This window comes from Elephantulus edwardii, unplaced genomic scaffold (assembly GCF_000299155.1).
Source record: "Elephantulus edwardii isolate Elephantulus edwardi_28Jun2011 unplaced genomic scaffold, EleEdw1.0 scaffold00129, whole genome shotgun sequence".
Lineage (NCBI taxonomy): Eukaryota > Metazoa > Chordata > Mammalia > Macroscelidea > Macroscelididae > Elephantulus > Elephantulus edwardii.
Genome location: NW_006399879.1, coordinates 8,867,909 through 8,888,705, shown reverse-complemented (window position 1 = coordinate 8,888,705; position 20,797 = coordinate 8,867,909).

The window sequence follows — 20,797 nt, the reverse complement described above, 5'->3', positions numbered from 1 at the left end:
CCATAGTTTCTTCCTATCTGCTGGGTCAGGCCCAGCTAGTCACAGGCACCTGTTTAAGACTCAACAGGACACCTAACAACAACATTCCGTCACACTGGCCGTACATAGCACAGTGGAGATTGTGAGGACAGAACAGGACTGGGCAGGGTGTACTCTGTTGTGCAGAGCTCTCTAGTTGCTAACTCAGTGACACCTAACTATAATTCTGTTGGCTCAATTCCTCAGATAGTGTCCAAAACTCTGCTAATTCGCTGAACGGTAGACGCAGTAGCTTTTTGAGAAGTCCAGTGGGCCCTGAGGCAACTGCTGGCTTCTCGTGAATGAATACATTCTTCTCCCAAACCATTATGAATCCCCCAGAGCTGACTGATTGTTTAAAGGTACTTTCTCACCTTCACCATGAGACTCAGCCCTCCCTTATTCCAGGGTGTTGCTTTTGGGGTTTATTTGTGGATGCACCCCTATGTTGGTGTCAAAGCCCCATTATGTGAAACAAGGTCCCTCCTGAGTCATTCCAAGGGGGCTGGGAGTCAGCACAGAACTGACCTCTGCACTCACACACTGTTCTCCTGGACAGACCCTCACCCTCACGCTCACTGAGCCTCAGTGGCCTGGTCTCTTAATGTCCTCTTCCCATTTCTCCGCTTTGTGTAGCTGTTGTAAGACTCAAATTAGAACATGCATAATCAAACGCTTCACATATGTGTCCTCAGGAAATGAGAGGTGGGAACTAGTCTGAAGAAGACCAGGACACTACCTCTAAAGCAAATGAGTAAATCAATGTGTGAGCCAGTGAGAGTGAATGAGTAATGTGTGAGTGAACAAATGAGGTGAGGAAATGAGAGCATCCACAGGGCGTGTGTACTCCAGGATAAACAGGTAGGAAGTCAACAGTAGGTGAAGGGCTGTCTCTCTTGAAACAAGAAGACCAACAAAATATGGGAAGAATTAATAACTCTCCACATCATAACCCTAACGAATTTATGGGTTTAAAGTTGACCATTAAGGGCTTCGATAAAAATAAAGGCAACAATATGGAGACAGGTGCATCTGACCTTTATTAATGTCACAAAGGAGAACAGTTGCCATTAACAACATCACGACACAAAACCAGTTCCCATATGTCAGACATTGTCTTCACCCTCCAGCATCTACTTCTGAAAATCCCACCACCAATAGTGCTGCTTTAATACTGGGCCTGAAATTCATCGCAATTCCTACACAGACCTTGTTGTTGTTACTGTGTGTCATCGAGTTGCCTGAGACTCATAGTGACTCCAACACACCTACCCCCATTACCCCAGGTGCTGAATCAATCCATCTCATCGAGGGTCTTCTTCTCCTATGCTGTCCCTCTACCCTCCCAAACATGAAGTCCCTCTCCAAGGACTGGTCCCTCCTTGCAACATGCCCAAGTATGTCGGACGAAGCTCCAGAATATTTGCCTCCAAGGAGCAGCCTGGTTTAACCCTCTCCAGGATAAACCTGTTTGTTTTCCTAGCAGTCCATGGTACATTCAATACTCTTCTCCAACACCACAGCTCAAAGGCGTCAATTCTCCTTCTATCCTCCCTAGTCATTGTCCAGCTCTCTGATGCATAGCAAGTGATTGCAAAGACCACGGCATGTATCAGGTGCACCTTAGTCTCCAGAATGACATCAGACCTTCAAAAACCCTCTGTACAATAGAACTCACTTAGACTAGCAGATAGGGCAACAGAGGTGGAGCTTTCAAGTATGGAAATACTAAGGAAGAGAAACAGTTGTAAGTAGATACCAGTGGTTGGAACATGGAATGTGAGAACTGTAAGTGTAGAAAAATTAGATATTGTTAAGGAAGAAATGGGACGAATAAATATTGACATACTAGGTATTGGCGAGATGAGATGGACTGGCATGGGACATTTTGAATCAGATGATCATATGATCTACTATGCTGGAGATGAAAAGGTGAGGAAAAGTGGGATTGTTTTCATAGTTAAAAAAGTCATCTCTAGATATGTCTTGTAATATAATATTGTGAGTGACAGGATAATATCCATACACATACAAAGAAGCCCAGTGAATACCACTATCATTCAGATATATGCACCAACAACCAGAGCCAAAGGGGAGGAAACAGAAGATTTCTACCAACTTTCACAGTCAGAGATCAATTGAACATACAGTCAAGATGCACTGATATCCACAGAACCACAGTCGTGGTTATGAAGCTTACTAGGGAAGGGAAGCTAAGAAGTCACAACTCAGTTTGGCAGCAGGATGCAATTCTTCAGTCAGGAATGCTTTCTAAGCATGTTCAAAGGCTCTTCTGTCTCCAGTGTCACAAAGTTCACTTTTTGCTGTTGTTAGGTGCCCACAGCCAATTGTAACTCACAGTGAACCTCTGGACAATGATCAGAACCTTATCCTATACTGTACCATCCTCATGATCTTTACCAAGTTCAAGTCCATAAGTGGTAGCTGATTCAACAGCATGTAGCAGCAGCAACAACTGCTAAGACTGCTCAGTTTCAATCTGGTGAGTTGGGAAAACTGGCCAGTCTGTTCACAAGTCAATTATACACAACCCGGTTTCATCTTCTTTGTTGTTGTTGCTGTTGTTATGTGTTGTCAAGTCCTTTGCGACTCATAGCGACCCTATCTACAACAGCCCTAAACCATGCTCTATCCTGTGCCAATCTCATTGCCTCTGACACACCCATCCCGAGTACCCCAGTCACTGAATCAATCCACCTCATAGAGGGTCTTCTCCTCCTGCGCGGTCCCTCCACTCTGCCCAGCATGATGTCCCTCTCTAAAGACCTGTCTCTCCTTACAACATGTCCAAAGTATGTCAGACGAAGCCCCAGAATCCTTGCCTCCAAGGAGCAGCCTGGTTTAACCCTCTCTACGATGAATCTGTTTGTTTTCTTGGCAGTCCATGGTACATTCAATACTCTTCTTCAGCACCACAGCTCAAAGGCGCCAATTCTCCTTCTATCTTCCCTAGTCATTGCTCAACTCTCTGATGCATAACAAGTGATTGCAAAAACCATGGCCTGTATCAGGTGGACCTTAGTCTCCAGAGAGACACTGTTGCTCTTGAGTATTTTGGAGAGGTCCCTAACCACAGACTTTCCCATCGCAATACGTTTTTTGATTTCCTGGCTACTGGTGCCAAGAGTGTTGACCGTGGAGCCAAGCAAACTGAAGCTGTGAACAATCTCAATCTCTTCGCCATCCATCCTGATGCTACCGATTGGTCATGTTCTTATCCAACCTTATAATGAAAGTCAAAGTTGATGGCTTAGACAGTAATTTTGAGCAATAAGCCTATGACACTGCACTGCATCTTGGAAGTGAGATGTGGTGGTGTAGTCCACAGGGAAGACTGTATTGATAACCCAAAAGCTCCACCTCTCTGGCCATTCAAATCTACCGAGAGAGTGCTGTGGAAACCCATTGGAAGGTCAGCTAGGAACAGTTTCAATTCCACGGTGATGAGAGACAGAACATCAGCCAGCTATGCAAATCTCCCCTAACAGACTGAAACACTATGCTTAAAATATGGAAGACTCAGAGATGGAGTCGTATTAAATCTCTGGATGCAGGACACCAAGAGGTGCACAGTCACCGTTGGAACTGGAAACACCACCAGTGACTGCAGGCAGAGAAGTTCCAGAGTGGGAGAACCGCCTTTAAATCTGACCTCAAGAAAGCTACAAAACAATGATGACTAGCTGTACAATGTTGCCATTGTTAGTTACTGCTAAGTTGAATCTAATTCATCAGGATCCCAAGAGGCCAGAGCAGAATTGCTCACTGAGTTATCAGGGTGACACGTTGTGCAGAATAGAGCTGCTTTAGAGGGCTATCTATCTATATTTATCTTCCCTTCCATTCTCTCTCTCTCTCTCTCTCTCTCTCTCTCTCTCTCTCTTTCTATCTCTCTTTCCTTCCATCCATCCATCATCTATCTATCTATCTATCTATCTATCTATCTATCTATCTATTAACTATGCAAAGGCATTTGACTATGTAGATTATAACAAACTATGACTAACACTGAGAAGGATGGGAATTCCAGAACACTTAATTATGCTTATATGAAATCTATATCTAGATGAAGACGCTTTTGTCTGAACAGAGCAAGGAAACGCTAGCCAGTTTAAAATCGAGAAAGCTGTGTGTGTCAGGATTGTATGCTTTCTCCATATCTATTCCATCTGTATGTTGAGTAAATAATCTGAGAAGCTGGACTTTATAAAGAAGAATATGGCATCACAATTTGTGGAATATTCACCAGCAACCTGTTATGTAGATGACACAACCTTGCTTGCTGAAAGTGAGGAGAACTTGAAGCATTTGCTGCAGAAAATCGATCAAAGACCACAGCTTTCAATATTGATTACATCTCTACGTAAAGAAAACAAAGGCCAAGCTGACTCCTGAGTAGTCAGTCAGAGTAGGTCTATGTGTAAAGTCACCATTAGTGTTTTTTAAAATAAGATATTTGCAATGAATAAATCATTGAACATATAAAACTCAAACATTCTATTTTCAGCCTCATTTCCATCACCAAGACCATACTTCCTGACTACTATTCCTTCTTCATTGTTTACAACTTTTGCATTTCAGTCACCAGTTATGATTAGCACATCTTGATTACTTGTTTGGTTAGTTTGGGATGACATGATTTGGTAAAAATTTTCAATTTCCTCCTCTTTGGCTTTAGCAGTAGGAAAGTATATTTGAGTAATAGTCTTCCTTGTATGTGTGTGGATAATATCCTATCGCTCAAAATGTAATACTTTAGGATAGAACTTGAAATTGACTTTTTGACTAGAAATGTAACACCATTCTTCTTCTGTTTTTCATTCCCAGCACTGTATACCATGTGATGATCTGATTCCATGTGGCCAAAGCTAGTCACTCTCATCTCATTAATGCCTAGAATGTTGATGTTAATGCACTCCATTTCATTTTACACAATTTCTAGTTTTTCAACATTCATGCTTCTTACATCCATGTTCCAATTATTAAAGAATGTTTACCACTAAAAAAACCCCAAAACAAAACAAAACCCCACCTCCCTCAGCCTCCACATGAAGAGGTAAATGTGGGAAGTACACACACACACACACACACACTCAGAGCCCACTTTCACCCATGTATCGATATACAGTAAAGCCCTAGCTTCTCAGCCCACACCTGTCTCTAAGATTGGCTTTTGGCAGCCGGGGCAGACCCACAGCTTTGTGACAACAAAAGCATCCACACACCATGGAGACCAGAGTTCCAAGGCCCTAAAACCCATGTTCCTGCGTGTCATGGAAATGGGCTGCACTGTGTGAGAACAAGCAGCTCCAGGTCTCACACCAAGCTCTGCTTTGGCCGCTGTGGGGCACCCTCACACCCAAGATCAGTGTTTTCATCTCTCAAGTGAGGACACTGTGAACTGGGACTTTGTTTTATCTTTCTGTCCCCAAGAAGTTAGTGGAAACTTTCTTTAAAAAACGTTAATGCCCCTACAAGGTTGAGGCACTATCTGCCATTCATATTTTAGGACAAAATATTTAAAACAAATGGCCTTTCTAAAAATAGCATTATGGTAAAGTCACCTATAAGGAGGGAATGAGCATTGTGATGGAGCAGGGGACATGGAGGTTTGCTTAGTAAGTAAGGGATGAGAAATAGAGGTCCGGAGAGGTATGTCACCTCACAGCACAGAAGAGTTAGTGACAGACCTGGTACTGGCGTCCAGATGGGTTTCATTCCAAGTCACAGTCCCCTACCTTGCAAATGAACACGCGGAGAACAATCTTCAAGAAATAAGCAAATATAAAGCTTAGCAAATATGTCATTTTATCTATAAGGAGAAATTTATTGCCCGAGTAATAATGCCACAGATAAAAATGTCTGCGTTACATGGACTAAGACAAATGAAGTGTAATAAACACCAATACTTCCAAGAGAAAAATGAAAAGTCAGAGATGAGGAGTGAGTCTGAAGTCCTGCTGTCCCTGTCCTCATGGCCTGCTTCTTCTCGCTGGCACACCACAACTTCCTGTTGCTGTCCCCTCCACCCAGATCCTGGGACCCATGCATGGGCCTCTTGACCTTTTGGCAGATGATGGAATAGAGGCAGCTAGGGTTATAATCCAGACACTGTTCTCCTCTGAGGCATTTCCTTTCTGTCTCCTTCTACTTCTGAATCAAAGTCATAGCAAAAGTAATGACAATAGAATTTTTCCAGTAGAAAAATTTCCATAATTTACATTAGTGATTGCATATATAAGTATGTGTTTGGAAACACCATAAAAACTGGAATAGCCAACACATCCATCAGTTCACCCATCCATCTGTCCACCCACCCATCCATCCACTCACCCACCCTCCTATGCATCTATCCATCAATTCAGGAAGTTTACTGGGCACCCACTGACCAGCAGGCCTTGTTCTAGTTATAGAGCACAGAAATTAAGAAAACAATATTATAAAGAGGTAAAAAAATCACCAATCTAAAACCTACCCTGAAGGTAAAGTTGGCGGATGGATTGGATCTAGGAAGCAGATGGAGCATGGAAGAAGAGACAAAGGGAGAAAGAGTATAAAAGTTGAACTCAAAAAAAAAAAAAAAAGTTGAACTCAAGTCCCTATTTTTTCTGCTCTATGAATTCTAGCAACCAAACCACTCCTCTGCATTCTGGAAAGGCTTAGCATTGGGGGCCCCCAGCACTTTGAGGTGTGGAGCAGGGAGGGCTCAGCAAAAGGAGCTGCAGCCTGCGTAGAAACAGGGGAGTCCTGGGAGCGCTAAGGCTACAGGTTCTGGTGACACTGATTCTGGTAGATGGTGGAAAGTTCCAGGCTTGGAGCATGAGGAATAGGTAAAATGAAGGCTATTCCTGCACTGGGCAAGAGGGTCCTGGTGAGTGCCACATGTAGACAGAGCATCTCCACTCAACCTGTCAGTCCCAGTCTCACCTGAGAGTCATCTTGGGCAGCTGGCCAGTCCAGAAGGCAGAGTGGGAAGGGAAAGGATATTTCTGGAATGGCCCCAAGCGTGGCCTCCAAGTCCTTGTTGAGGGCTGCCAGAGTGTCTGAACTCTGAGGCAAGGGTCACCCATGGTGGGCAGATCTCAGCAGAACTTTCAGACTACGACAGTGTAGGGAGAGAGGCCTGGACATCCACTTCTGAAATGGGGAGTCACAGGTGGGGATGAGGGCTGGAGGGTCTCAGAAGTCACGGGGATGGTGTAACCATAGAAAGTGCCTTCTCTGTCCCATGTGGGGTGACCCTGAGTCAGAGCTGACTGGATGTCAATCACAAAGGCCACTCCAGGAAGGGTCTGCAGCAGGCATCCACCCCTCACACCGGCAGGATGGAGGGCCGAGAGCTCATGGACACAAGACCACATCCCTCTCACTGAAGAGAGGCTGGTGCGTCTGGTGGTGACCCTACATGTGAGGCAGAGCTGGTCCCATAGGGTTTTCAGAGAAGCCTCTGGAGAGGTTTGAACTATCAATCTTTCGGTTAGTGTCCCAGCCCTTAGCCACCTCCCACTGACCCACAGTCAATGGATTGAGCCTGACAGCAGGACTTACCGGGCTTCTGAGGCTGTAAGTATTTAGGAGGAGACCACCAGAGCCCATCTGTGAGTCCCAGGAGACCGAGACACGGAGAAGCTAGAGGAGGACAAGCAGAAGCAAGGTAAGCCCCACGATTCTCAGCTCTTTCCGGGGAAGGCGGGGCCCACTGGTCGAAGACTGTGGGTACAAGTCTCCTAGAACGCTCACTCCCTCAGCTGTGTCCCTGTGGACAGTAGCCCATCACAGGCCAGGCTACACTGACCCCCAGCATGCTGACCAGCTCTAGGCAAGCAGTCATGGTCAGTGTTGAGTGCTGGGAGTGCTCCTTGGTCAGCACGTTTGAGAAACAATGTGCATCTGTAAGAACTGTGAATCACAGAGAGAGCCAACATTGATCTCTAATGGCTGAAAATCTCTGAGAGGCATTTCTGAGCCTTCACGACCATAGGGCTAATTTTGTCCAGGAACTGCCGCTAGAGGCTGCTGGGCTTCCTGGAGACTGTGTCACAGTCCCCCTGGTAACCAGAGGACACTCTGTGTCTTTTCCTGCCCCAGTGTGTGAAAAGTACTTATACATGAATGTGGTGCAAACATGGCCTGTGTTTTCATGTTGTATCTATGTATGTGAGGTGCTATGGGCATGACATGCCTTACTGATGTGTATGTATGTATGTATGTATGTATGTATGTCAGAAACTATTCTCTTGCTATCTCAGAAATTCTGATGTGGACGTGCTCTTGTAAATAGGAAGAATTAGCAAATAATACAAGAAACAATAACCAACATCTCATCCTGTGACTCTAGTCAGCATGCTTTTCTGCTTGTAAAACTTCTCAAATAAAAGCTCTGAAAACTACAGATCAAGAGAACACTCAGCCATGAGCCCCTCTCTCCTCACCTCTTGACTAACTAATGTCCTGAATAGTTCATGCTCTCACTTAACCCTTCCCTGCATCATTTGGGTGCATGTGTATGAGGAGGGTGCATGCTCTGGGCATGATATGTGTTTTCGTGCTTGTGTTCATGTATGTGCGTGCACGTGCATGGGCACACAGGTGTGTGATGTGTGCTAATGCATGTGCTTGTATTTGTGTGTTATTGCATGTGTATATGTGTGTATAGTGGTTGACATGCATGTAGGTATGTTTATGTATTAAGGTGTGTTCATACGTGTAAGGTGTGCACATGCACTACATGCTATGAACATGACATATGTGTTCATTTTTGTGTTCACGTTTTTGAGGTGTTCATGCTGGACCCATGTGAATACACATGTGATAAGTGCATGGTCTGTGTGAGTACATGTGCTTATATTTTCATGTGATTGTGTGTACATGTTTGCCTTTGTGGTGATTGGTGTGTGCTCACGTTTGTGTTCATATGTGTATGCGTGTGATGTGTACATACCTGTGTTGTGTGTCTATGATCATGTGGTATATGTTAATGCATGTGATTATGTGTGCATGCTTGTGTGTGTGGTGACTGGCTTGTGAATTCATGTTTATGTTCATGTATGTACACGTGCATGAGGTGTATATGTCTGTGCTGTGTGCATGGTGTATGTGAATGCATGTTCTTTTTTTTTGTGAATGCATGTTCTTGTTTGCATGTGTGTGTGCATGTTTGCATGTGTAGTGATTGGTGTGTATGTGTGTGGGCATTTAAGTATTAATTCTGAGGTGAGTTGAGATCAATCTCAGGGCATCTAATGCTGAAGCTGAGAGTGAGAGGGACAGTGAGAGGCCAGTCAAGCCTGCCACTGCTGCCCATACTGCCCTCAACCTGCACCTGCTTCTTGAGCTGCCTGTGGAAAGGCTGAAACAGAGTGCTTAGAATTCCACAAAGCCACACTGCAGCCTGACTCAGGGACACCTTCTGATGTCTAGACCTCACCCCAGTTCACTGCTCAGAGATCCTTAGGACGAGTGTCCTCAGAGGTCAGAGCTAGAGGGAAGGTTCCTGGAAATGCCTCCTTTGAGTAGACTCTAGGAGCTGCAAAACCCATATTGTTCCACTTTTTGCCTTGTATTCTAGGAAGGCATTTGACTGTGTGGATCATAACAAATTATAGCTGATACTGAGAAGAATAGAGTACTCAATTGTGCTCCTGTGAAACCTATACGTAAACCAAGAGGCTGTTGTTGGAACAGAGCAAGGGAACACTGTTGTTTGTTGTTATGTGCTGTTGAGTTGCCAAAGACTCATAGTGACCCTATATACAACAGCCCTAAACGCTGCTCTATCCTGTGCCAATCTTATTTTCTCTGACACACTTGCCCTCATTACCTCAGTCACTGAATCAATCCATTTCACTGAGGGTCTTCTTCTCTTGCACTGTTCCTCCACTTTCCCAAGCATGCCATGCCTCCCTAAGAACTGGTCCCTTCTTGCAACATATCCAAAGTATGTTAGAGGGAACTGTCAGAATCCTTGCCGCCAAGGAGTAGCCTGGTCTCACCCTCTCTAGGATGAACCTGTTTGTTCTCCTAGAAGTCCAGGGTATATTCAATACTGTTCTTCAGCTCAAAGGCATCACTTCTTCTTCTTCTATCATCCCTAATCATTGTCCAGTTTTCTACTACACTTCAAGTAATTACAAAGACCATGGCCTGGATCAGGTTTACTCTAGTCTCCAGACTGACATCTTTGCTCCTCAGTACTTTGGAGAAGTCTCTGACAGCAGATTTTCCCAATGCAATTCTAAGAAAGGCAGATGTCAAGGTTGTATCCTTTCTGCATACTTATTCAATTGTTATGCTGGACAAATTATTTGAGAAAGTGGACTCTATGAAGAAGAATGTGACATCAGTATTGGAGGAAGAGTCATCAATAAACTTTGTTATGCAGATAACATGACCTTGCTTGCTGAAAGTGAGGAGGACCTGAAACACTTGTTGCAGAAAATCAAGGAATGCATCCTTCATCTGGATTGCACCTCAATGGCAGGAAAACAAAATTTCTCACCACTGGACCAATAGGCAACATCATGATAGATGTAGAAAATTTGATACTGCCAACGACTCCATCTTACTTGGATCCACAATCAACACATTTGGTACTAGAAGTCAAGTGATCAGGAGACATATTGCACTGGGAAAGTCTAAATTCAAGAATCCCTACAAATTATTGGGGACCAGTAATGTTTGAGGGCTAAGAAGAATTGATGTCTTTGAGAAGGTGCAGCCAGAGTACTCCTTGGAAACAAATATGATAACCATCATTGCACATACTTTGGGCATGTTGCTATGAGAGCCTATTCCTTGGAGAAGGATGTCATGCTTGAGAGGGTGAAGGGATGGTGATGGAGAGGAAGACACTCAATCAGATGGATTGTTACGGTGACTGGCACAATGATCTTGGGTGTGTCATAGATTGTGAGGATGGCACAAGATAGGACAGGGTTAAGATCTGATGTTCATGGGATTGCTGGAGTCATATTAAAATCAATGGCACCTAACAACAACAACAACTAGGAAACTCACCTCTCACTTTGCATCCAGTTGTCACAGCTGACCATGGCCTCAGTACCTGATACTGTGATGCTCTTGCCACCTTCTCCTCTGCTTGGCTTCAAGGCTTTACTCTGCACACCTCACAGTTCTTGGGTGATGTTGTTGTTGTTAGGTACTGCCAAGTCAAATATGACTCATAGTGACCCTATGAACAAAAGACCTGAAACCAGTCCTGTCCTACAACACCGTCCTTGCACTTCCTGACACACTAGAGCCCATTGCAGCAGTCACTGTGTCAATCCACCTGGTTGAGGGCCTTCCTCTCCTTCTCCAACCCTCCACCCTTCCCAACATCTTGTCCTTGTCCAAGGAATAGCATCTCCTGGTAATATGTCCAAAGCATGTAAGATGAAGCATCATCACTCTTGCCTCCAAAGAGCAGTCTGGCTGCACCCTCTCCAAGATATATCTGTTTGTACTCTTGACTGTCCATGGAATGTTCAGTGCTCTTCTCCAACACCACAGCTCAAAAGCATCAATTCTTTTTCTGTCATCCTTATTCATTGTCCAGGTCTCGGGTGCATAGTTAATAACTGGAAAGACCATGGCCTAAATCAGACGCACCTTAGTCCTCAAACTGACATCACTACTCATCAATAATTTGGAGAGGTCCCTAACTGCAGATTTTCCCAATGCAATGTGTCTCCTTACTTCCTTACTGCTCATTCCAAAGGTGTTAATCGTGGACCCAAGCAAGATGAAGCTGTTGACAGTTTCAATCTCCTCTCCATCCATCATGATACTGCCTATTAGTCCAGTGGTAAGAATATATTTTTTTAAACTGAGACGCAATCCATACTGAAGACTATGAAGCAGGATGAGCCATCTACTTCCTAAATAAAGGCTTTTGAAAACCTTAAGTAAACTAACACTAAGTAAACACTAAGTGAACACTAAGTAAAGAGGATAGTTATGATAGTGTAGTGGTAGAGCCCCGATTAGAAGTCAGTTGAAATTAGGGAAATCAATAACAAATATTGTTTAACAATTGTTTAACATGGAATGTACATAGTTTGAATTTTGGAAAACTAGAAATTGTTAAAAATTAAATGGAGTAAAAATAAGTAAATAAATTAAATGGAGTATATTCACACAATGGAATACTACTCAGCATTGAAAAACCAGGAACTCGTGCAATATTACTCAAAATGGGTGAGCCTGGAGGACATTATGCTGAGTGAAGTATCTCAGTCACAAAAGGACAAATACTGCATGGTGCCACTGCTGTAAAATGGGACTGATATCAGGGTTGGGTAAGACTGAGAAAAACTGGATAAATTGTGTATACTGCATTGAAATGTATGAGGGATATATTATAGGGTATTATAGTTATTACAAGAGTCCACAATTAAGGTTGCATAGTGGAGTGTACTTGGGGCAGTGGGAGGGGTGTAGGGGGGTTTGAAACCCAAGGAAAGAATTTTTCTTTTATTTTTCAAAGAGAGGAGTGAACTGGGGGTGGGGGTGGGAGGTAGGGCTGGCCAGGGAGAAAAGTGCAACAATGAATGAATGGAAGTCCAAAATCTCTGTAAATGTTCATTAAAATTTTAAAAAGTGAAAAAGAAAAGAAAAAATTAAATGGAACACACGAATATTGACATAACCAGGCATTAGTGAGATGCAATGGACCATCTATGACCACTTTGAATCAGATAATCACATAGTATACTATGCAGGGAGTGAAAAACAGAAGAATAACAGTGTTTCATTCATTGTCAAAAAGTCAATTTCAATTTGTGTCCTGAAATACAATGTTGTGAGTGATAGGATAATATCCTTGTGTGATAAGCCTCTTCAAAATTTCTTAGAAATATCGTGGACATAGCTGTACACACATGATCTGGGTAGCAAATGGAACTCCCACGTAGCTAGGGTCATTGTCAGAACCACCAGTTGCAGCGGGTTTGGTCAGGTTAGATCAACTCAGGGTGTTGGCAGATGCTGTGCCTTTTACAGGTATCCTCACCTGGTGGACATCTGTGACCCTGAAAATGGCTCAGCAGCTCCTCTGAGGCTGATCTCCACGCCTCAAAGCCAGGATCCCTGACGCCATTCACACACCTCCCAGGACACCTGAGTCTGCAGCTGTGATGGTCCCTGTGGCAGCCTGCACACCTGTGACAGCACCTGTTACTCACTTACAACCACACAGAGCACAGGGGTTGTGCCGGCCTCGAGTTCTCAGAGAGAACGCCATGCTAATTCTGATCCAGGTGCACACGGAGCAGGCACTGGTCAGTGTGAATGAAGGGACTGGCCAGAGAGTACCCAACACTTTCAGTGGTTATGAATGGAGGGATTGGACAGAAGAACTCATCACTTTTCAGTGTTGTGTTTTTTAGAGAAAAAGGTTTATTAAGGCATTACGACAGAGACATAGCTAGTGAATGGTAGGGAGGTCTTGTAAAAGTTAAAATGAAAAAGAGAAGGGACTAGGGAGGGGAAGGATCCCCAGAAAGACAAGCTTGAAACCAAACTTTACAACATGCTGCCAGCAGAAAAATGAAAGAGAGCGCGTTCAGTGGCTTTATATGAAAAATATACCATTTCTTAAGTCAGACCATCCACTGAGTAGACAAAAATCTTTAAAAAACAGTAAAGTCCAAGTCCCTCGCTTATGACGTGAAAGCCTCCCATGCATCTGAGCCAGACCCTTTTCTGTGGTGGGACTGTCTTGTGCACTGGAGCGTGTCAGGATACGCTGGCCCTACCTGTCAGTACCCAGCCTCTGCCCCTCAAGCTGTGAGATTTGGAAGATCTGCTTACATTGTCAAAATCCTCCAGGGAAAGCATCACAAAGCACTGCTCTACGTGCTTCTGGTAGAATCTCATCCCTGTGTCTTCCTAGGCCAGCAGGGACTCCCCAGGCTTGCTGTTCCCCAACTCTGACACAGGCACACCCTGATGAGCAAACAGTTCCCTGAGGGAGGCTTTGATTCATACCAGTTTCCTCACATACTCTCCCGAGGCTCCACTGTGAAATTTATACGGTGGAGATTGACCCTACTCAATTTGTACGTCCAGTGGTGATTTGCTGAGCCAGGGATGGCTGCAAATGCTTCGCCTGAGCTCTCTGTGCAAAGCCAGGATCCGCTGTGGGCTCAGGAGCTCAGAAGGAGGTCGGAAATCATTCAGGTAGGGGGCTGAGCAGGGCTCACAGGACCCTGAAAAGTCACCAGCGTGGAGTGCTTGCCAGGGCTCTGCTGGCCAGTTCTTGGAGGGTGGTGAAGAGTCACCAGCGTGGAGGACTGGCTGGGATGCAGAGGGTGATGCCAAGCTGTCATCGTGGTCTGGGCAGGACTTGCCACCTGAGTGTTGCTGACAACTTGTAAGGAGTCCTAGTTCCTCAGTGCCTCCAGCTGGGCTCGTCCAGGAATTGAGCTTCAGTCTCTGCGGTAGAGGGAGCTGGGAACAAGAGGACAAAGAGAAGATGCCTCTGCTTCTGTGAGCAGACACGAGCCCTGACCACACACCCCTCGAATGGTAGAAATGACAGGGTAACAAGGACACCGACTGCACCAATTCCCAAACTCTTCAGTGTTCATGGAGCAGCTGTCCCTGGACCAATGACCCTGTGCCCTTCCTATCTGAGCTGATGACCACACACCATCACTGGTCATGGACGAGGCAGGGATACAATCACCATGAGTGCCCCCTTACAGTGGAGGTGGTTTCCTCTAAGTTTTCATGTACGTGGGGGCAAGAGTTAAGAGTTAAGATTAAGGTGACAACAGCTTTATGAGTTACAGCCCAACATTTTAAAAAATCTCATCACTGGACCAGTAGGCAACATCTTGGTAGATGGAGAAGATTAATGTCAACAATTTCACTTTACTTGGATCCATAGTAAACATTCACGGTAGCAGAAGCCATGAACTCAGAAGACATGTTGCATTGGGGAAATCTGCTTTTCTTAAAATTTATTATTAATTTCAGTAAAAATTTACAGAGACTTTGTATTTCTATTCATTCATCCATTCATTCATTCATTCATTCATTCATTCATTTTAGCATTTTTCTCCCCTCCCAACCCGCCCCCCCAGTACACTACCCTCTTAGAAAAGTAAAAGATAAATTCTTCCTTTGTTTTACAATCCCTCCCCCAGATCTACTCCACCATGTAGCCTTCCCTCTAGACTCCTGTCATGACAAAAATATCTGATCACATATCCCTTTTAAACAGTTTTCTTCCTCATATGTTTTAATGCAGTATACATTATTGAACCCATCTTTCTCAGTCTCTCCGCAACCCCAAGGTCAGTCCTGTTTTACGACGGTGGCACCATGAAGTATTCATCCTTTTGTGACTGAGATATTTCACTCAGCATAATGTCCTCCAGGGTCACCCATTTTGAATAATATTGGATGAATTCCTTGTTTTTCAATGCAGCATAGTATTCCATTGTGTGACTATACCACAGCTTCTCTATCCATTCGTTTGTTGATGGGCACTTAGGTTGTTGCCAACTCCGTGCTCTTGTGAGCAAAGCCACAATAAACATAGGTGTGAATGGAAATCTGCTTTTTAAGGTGCTAAAACGCAAAGATGTCAGTTTAAAGAATAAGATGCATCTGAATCAAGTTGTCATATTTTCAATTGCTTTTATGCATTTGAAAGACAATGAATAACGAAGATCAAGAAAGTATTGGTGGTTTTGAAGTGTGTTCTGGAGAAGTGTCCTGAACATCCCAGGGACTGCCAACGGAACAAACAAGTGTGCTTAAAGGAAGCCTGGCCAGGGGGCTCCTCAGGAGCAAGGATTTTCTGGGCATGCTGTCAGGAGAGGTTCGTCCTTGAGAAAAGACATCATGCTGGGAAAGGTGGAAGGTCATGGAATAAAAGGAAGAAGACCCTCAATGAGATGAACTGACCAGTGACTGCGAGAAAGAATTTGAATGAGGCAGAAACTGTGAGGAAGGCCCTGGATAGGGCAAGGTTCAGATCTGTTGGTCATAGGTTTGCTACGAGCCATCACTGACTTGACCCTTAGCCACAGTGACAAGAGAAGGTTCCCACCCCACAAAGGGCCTGCATATCTACAGAAGGGCAACCCGTGCCCACCGCGTGCAGGCCCCTCCTCGACCTGTCATTCACTACCTTTAGCCAGCAAGCCCACGCAGGCCCGTGATGGAGCTGTAGTAAGCAAACACCTTCAGGAACTCACTCTACATCTAAACTCACACAGCTCTCTGCTTGTGTGTGATAGATTGCATGCTGTTGTCATGCTGAAAGCTATGGAAACAGAACTTCAGTCACCTGGGAACAAGCTTCAGTAAAGCTTCCATGCTAAGACAGACAAAAAAGAATGGCCTGGTGGCCTGCTTCCAAAAGTGAGCTAACTAAAATCTTACAGATCACAACAGAGCACTGCCTGGAGTCCTGGAAGGTGAGTCCTCTAAATTAGAAGACATACAAAATGCAGTACTTTACCACAACAGAAAACCAGTTACTGAAACAGTATCATAGAATGACCTGTATTTTGCACACATGAGCACTTCACAGTCAATATAAACCTGTGTTATACACATGTGAGTACTTAACAATGAGCATCAGCCTGTATACTACACACATGAGTAGTTAACAGCCAGCACATATCTGTACTATACACATGTGAGCCCTTCACAATCAGTACCAGCACACATTATATACAAATGCCCCCTTAATAGCCAACATCAGTCTGTATTATGCACATGTGAGCCCTTAACAACTATCATCAACCTGTACACTACACATGTGAGCCCTTAACAGCTGGCATCAGCTTGTCTGATACACACGAGAGACATTCACAGTCAACATCAACCTGTATGATATACGTGAATCCTAAACAGCCAGCATTAACCTGTATCATATGAACCCTTAACAGCAAGAATCGCTCTGTATTATACAGACATGAGTTCTTCACAGACAGTATCAGGCTGTATGATACATATGTGAGCCCTTCACAACCAGCATCAGCCTGTGTTACACACACATAAGCCCTTAACATTAAGTCAGTATCAATCTCTTATGTGAGCCCTTCTCAGCCAGCATCAATGTGTGTTATACACATAGGAGCCATTCACAGTCAGCATCAACCTGTATCACACACATTTGAGTCCTTCATAGTTAATATCAACCTGTGTTATACACACATGAACCCTTAACAGACAACACCAACCCATATTATGCACATGGGAGCTCTTAACAGCCAGCACCAACCTGTATTAGACACATGGGAGCCCTTAAGCCGGCACCAAACTGTTTTATACACACATAAGCACGTCACAGCCAGCATCAACCTGTATTATGCCCATGAAAGAACGTCACAGCTGACATTGACCTATACTATACACCCGTGCACCCTTAACAGCCAATATCAACCTGTATTATATAGGCCATTAACAACCATAATCAACCTCTGTACTACACATGTGAGCTCTTAACTGCCATCATCAACTTCCATTATACACACATGAGCCCTTAACAACTATTGTCAACTTATATGATAAACACATGAGCCCATAAAAGCCAACACCAACCCGTATGCTACATGTGGAAGCCTGTAACAGCCAGCACCAACCTGCATTACACACGTGATCCCTTAACAACTACCATCAACCTGTACATTGTACAAAAGAGCCCTTCACATTACGCACATGAGCTAGCATTATGTATTACATTTGAACATTGCACAGGTGTGCCAGCATCAACCTGTATGATACACATAGATATTGGAACAGTCAACATCAACCTATGTGATACACATGTGAGCCATTAACAGTAACACCCACCTGTATGTTACCCGCGTGAGTCCTTAACACATTGCTGCAAATGACGGCCATCAATTTAAAAGTGTGCGGCCGTGTTAACAGCCAGCATCAACCTTTATGATGCACACAGGAGACCTTAACAGCCAACACCAACCTGTATTATACACACATGAACCCTTTAAAGTCAGTATCAACCTCCATTATATACACATGAGCCATTAACAGCTAACATCAACCTAAATTGTACACATGTGAGCTCATAAAGTCAGCATCAGCACGAATGCTACACACGTGAGCCCTTAACAGCTAAAATCAACCTGTATTATACACGAGTGAGCTCCTCATAACCAGCATAAGCCTGTATTATACACATATTAGCCCTTAACAGTCAACATTAACCCGTATTAAACATATGGGAGCCCTAACAGCCATCACCAGAGTGTATTACACACGTGTGAGCTCTTAACAGCTACCATCAACCTGTATTATACACAAGTTACCCTTCACAGCCAATATAATCTTTGCCTCCAAAGATCACTCTGTCTTACTTTCTCCAAGACATATCTGTTTATCCTTTTGGAAGTCCATGGGATGTTCAACACTCTTCTCCAACACCACAACTCAAAGGCATCAATTCTTCTGTCATCCTTATTCATGTGTGAATACATACATGAGCAATTAGCACCCATCATTGACTTGTGTGCTAATCACGTGAGCCTGTAGCCGTCAGCATCAACTTCTACTATAACACTCAAGCCTTTAGCAGTCAGAATCAACCATTATGAAACATACGTGAATCCCTCACAGCCAGCACCAACCTGTATGCTACACACATGAGCCCTCAAAGCCAGTACATGTGAGTACTATACACATATGAGCCTTTCAGCCGGCATCAGCCTGTACACACATACATGAGTCCTTAAGAGCCAGCATCAGAGAGAATTATATGCATGTTAGGCCTTCACTACCAAGACCTTTAGTGCTACAGTGAGCTGTACACCTGAGCCCTTCACCATCACCATCTGTCAGGACCCACATCTATCTATGGCCACCATCTCACATGGCTTAAGCACCTTCCCCTAGTGACAGGAGACACAGCTCAGCCACATCTGAGTGCTGCATGTGCCTGTCCTCAGATCTCTCAGAATGTGATACGTGTGCTGCCCCTGAGCACTCAGATTGACGCCAGGAGGCAGGCACAACAGAAAACTTTGCAAGTCTATTTTCTTGTCCTATCCATGGCAAATGGCTGTATCAAAAGGCGGGGTAGTGAAGCGGGACAGTCAATCATCATAGGAAACCTCTCCATGAGTCAAACCCCAGGCAGTCCCTGCCCTCATCCCTGCATGCCAAGCCCAGAGCAGTCCCTGCCCTCCTCCCTGTGTGCCAAGCCCCGGGCAGTCCCTGCCCTCAAATGAACAGCGGAACAGTAGGCACACACACATGGAAGAACAATGCAGACTTTGAGCCAGACAGGAGGCTGTTTAGGAGCTGAGGCTGCACCAGGGGAACAGTCGTCTGCAGCGTGAGGAGTCCAGGAAGGCTTCCTGAAGGTAGTAACAGAGACGGGGATGGACTTCTGGAAGGAGTAGAATCCTGCTGACTACTGAAAATTCAAGTTATCTCAGGGAGAGGAGTGTGCTCACTGAGTGTAAGTGCCAATTTCAGGGGTTTGAACTTTATCTTAAATACGAGACGAGCAATCTACAGCATAGAAAGTGACAATTTAGGAATGAATGGTCAGTATATTAGCAATGTCAACACTTCTTTCTGCCATTGTTTACTGAACTTTATGATAGGCCAGGCAGTTTGTGTCTATATGTTAATCTTTACCCAAGGAGGTAATATTCCCCATCGCACAGATGAAGAAACAGGCACAGAGAGGCTAGTGCCTGCCCAGGCTGCCTAGCTAGTAACTTGCCTAAACAGGAATCCAGGCCACAGAGCTGCAGGACAGTCCACCGCAGACACAGCAGCAGAAAGGATGGTCAGTGGGAGGCAGAAATGACCAGGCTTATGTGCCCAGGCTGGGGCGTCTCACCTAATATCTGCCACGTCATCTGGAGTGCTCATATTGTGTCTGATGATGGCACTCGAGAGCAGAGAAGCCAAAGCACAAGGAAGAATTCAAGACACTAAAGAGCTGAATAGAAGATTCCAAAAGGCAGCACGGGATGACAAAGCAAAATATTACAATAAAATGTGCAAGGAGCTGGAGTAGGAAAGTTAAAAGGGCCAAACTCACTCAGCATTTCTTAAGCTCAAGGAACTGAAGAACAAATTCAAACCTTGAGTTGCTATAATCAAGGATGCTTTAGGCAGAATATTAAATGATTCAGGAAGTATTAAAAGAAGATGGAAAGAATATACTAAGTCACTGTATTAAAAGGAATTGGCAGACACAGAAGAATTTAATGAAATAACATATAAGCAAGAGCCTATGGTTATGAAGGAAGAAGTTCAAGCTGTTTTGAAGAAAATAGCAAAATATAAGGCACCAGGAATAGATGGTATACTAATTGACATATTTCAGCTAACAGATGCTGCCCTAGATTTGCTCACCAAGTTGTGCCAAGAAATCTGGAGAACAAACAACTTGACCAACTGACTGGAAGAGATCTATATTTGTTCCCATCCCAAAGAAGGGTGACCCAACAGAGTGTGGAAACTATAGAACAATATCATTGATTTCCCTACAACCAGGAGAAGATAAAATAGATTAATGTGATCTTCTAAGAATCAAATACCTATGAACATCCAAAAACTTCTCCAAAAGGGTAAAAAGGGAAGACACCGACTGGTAAAAAGTATTTGGTAATAAAATATCAGATACGGGACTTATATCCAGAATTTATAAAATACTTGAGCACCACAACAAGATAAAGGTAAATAATCCAATAGAAAAATGGGCACAGAATATGAACAGGCACTTCACCGAAGACGACATGCAGATGGCTAACAA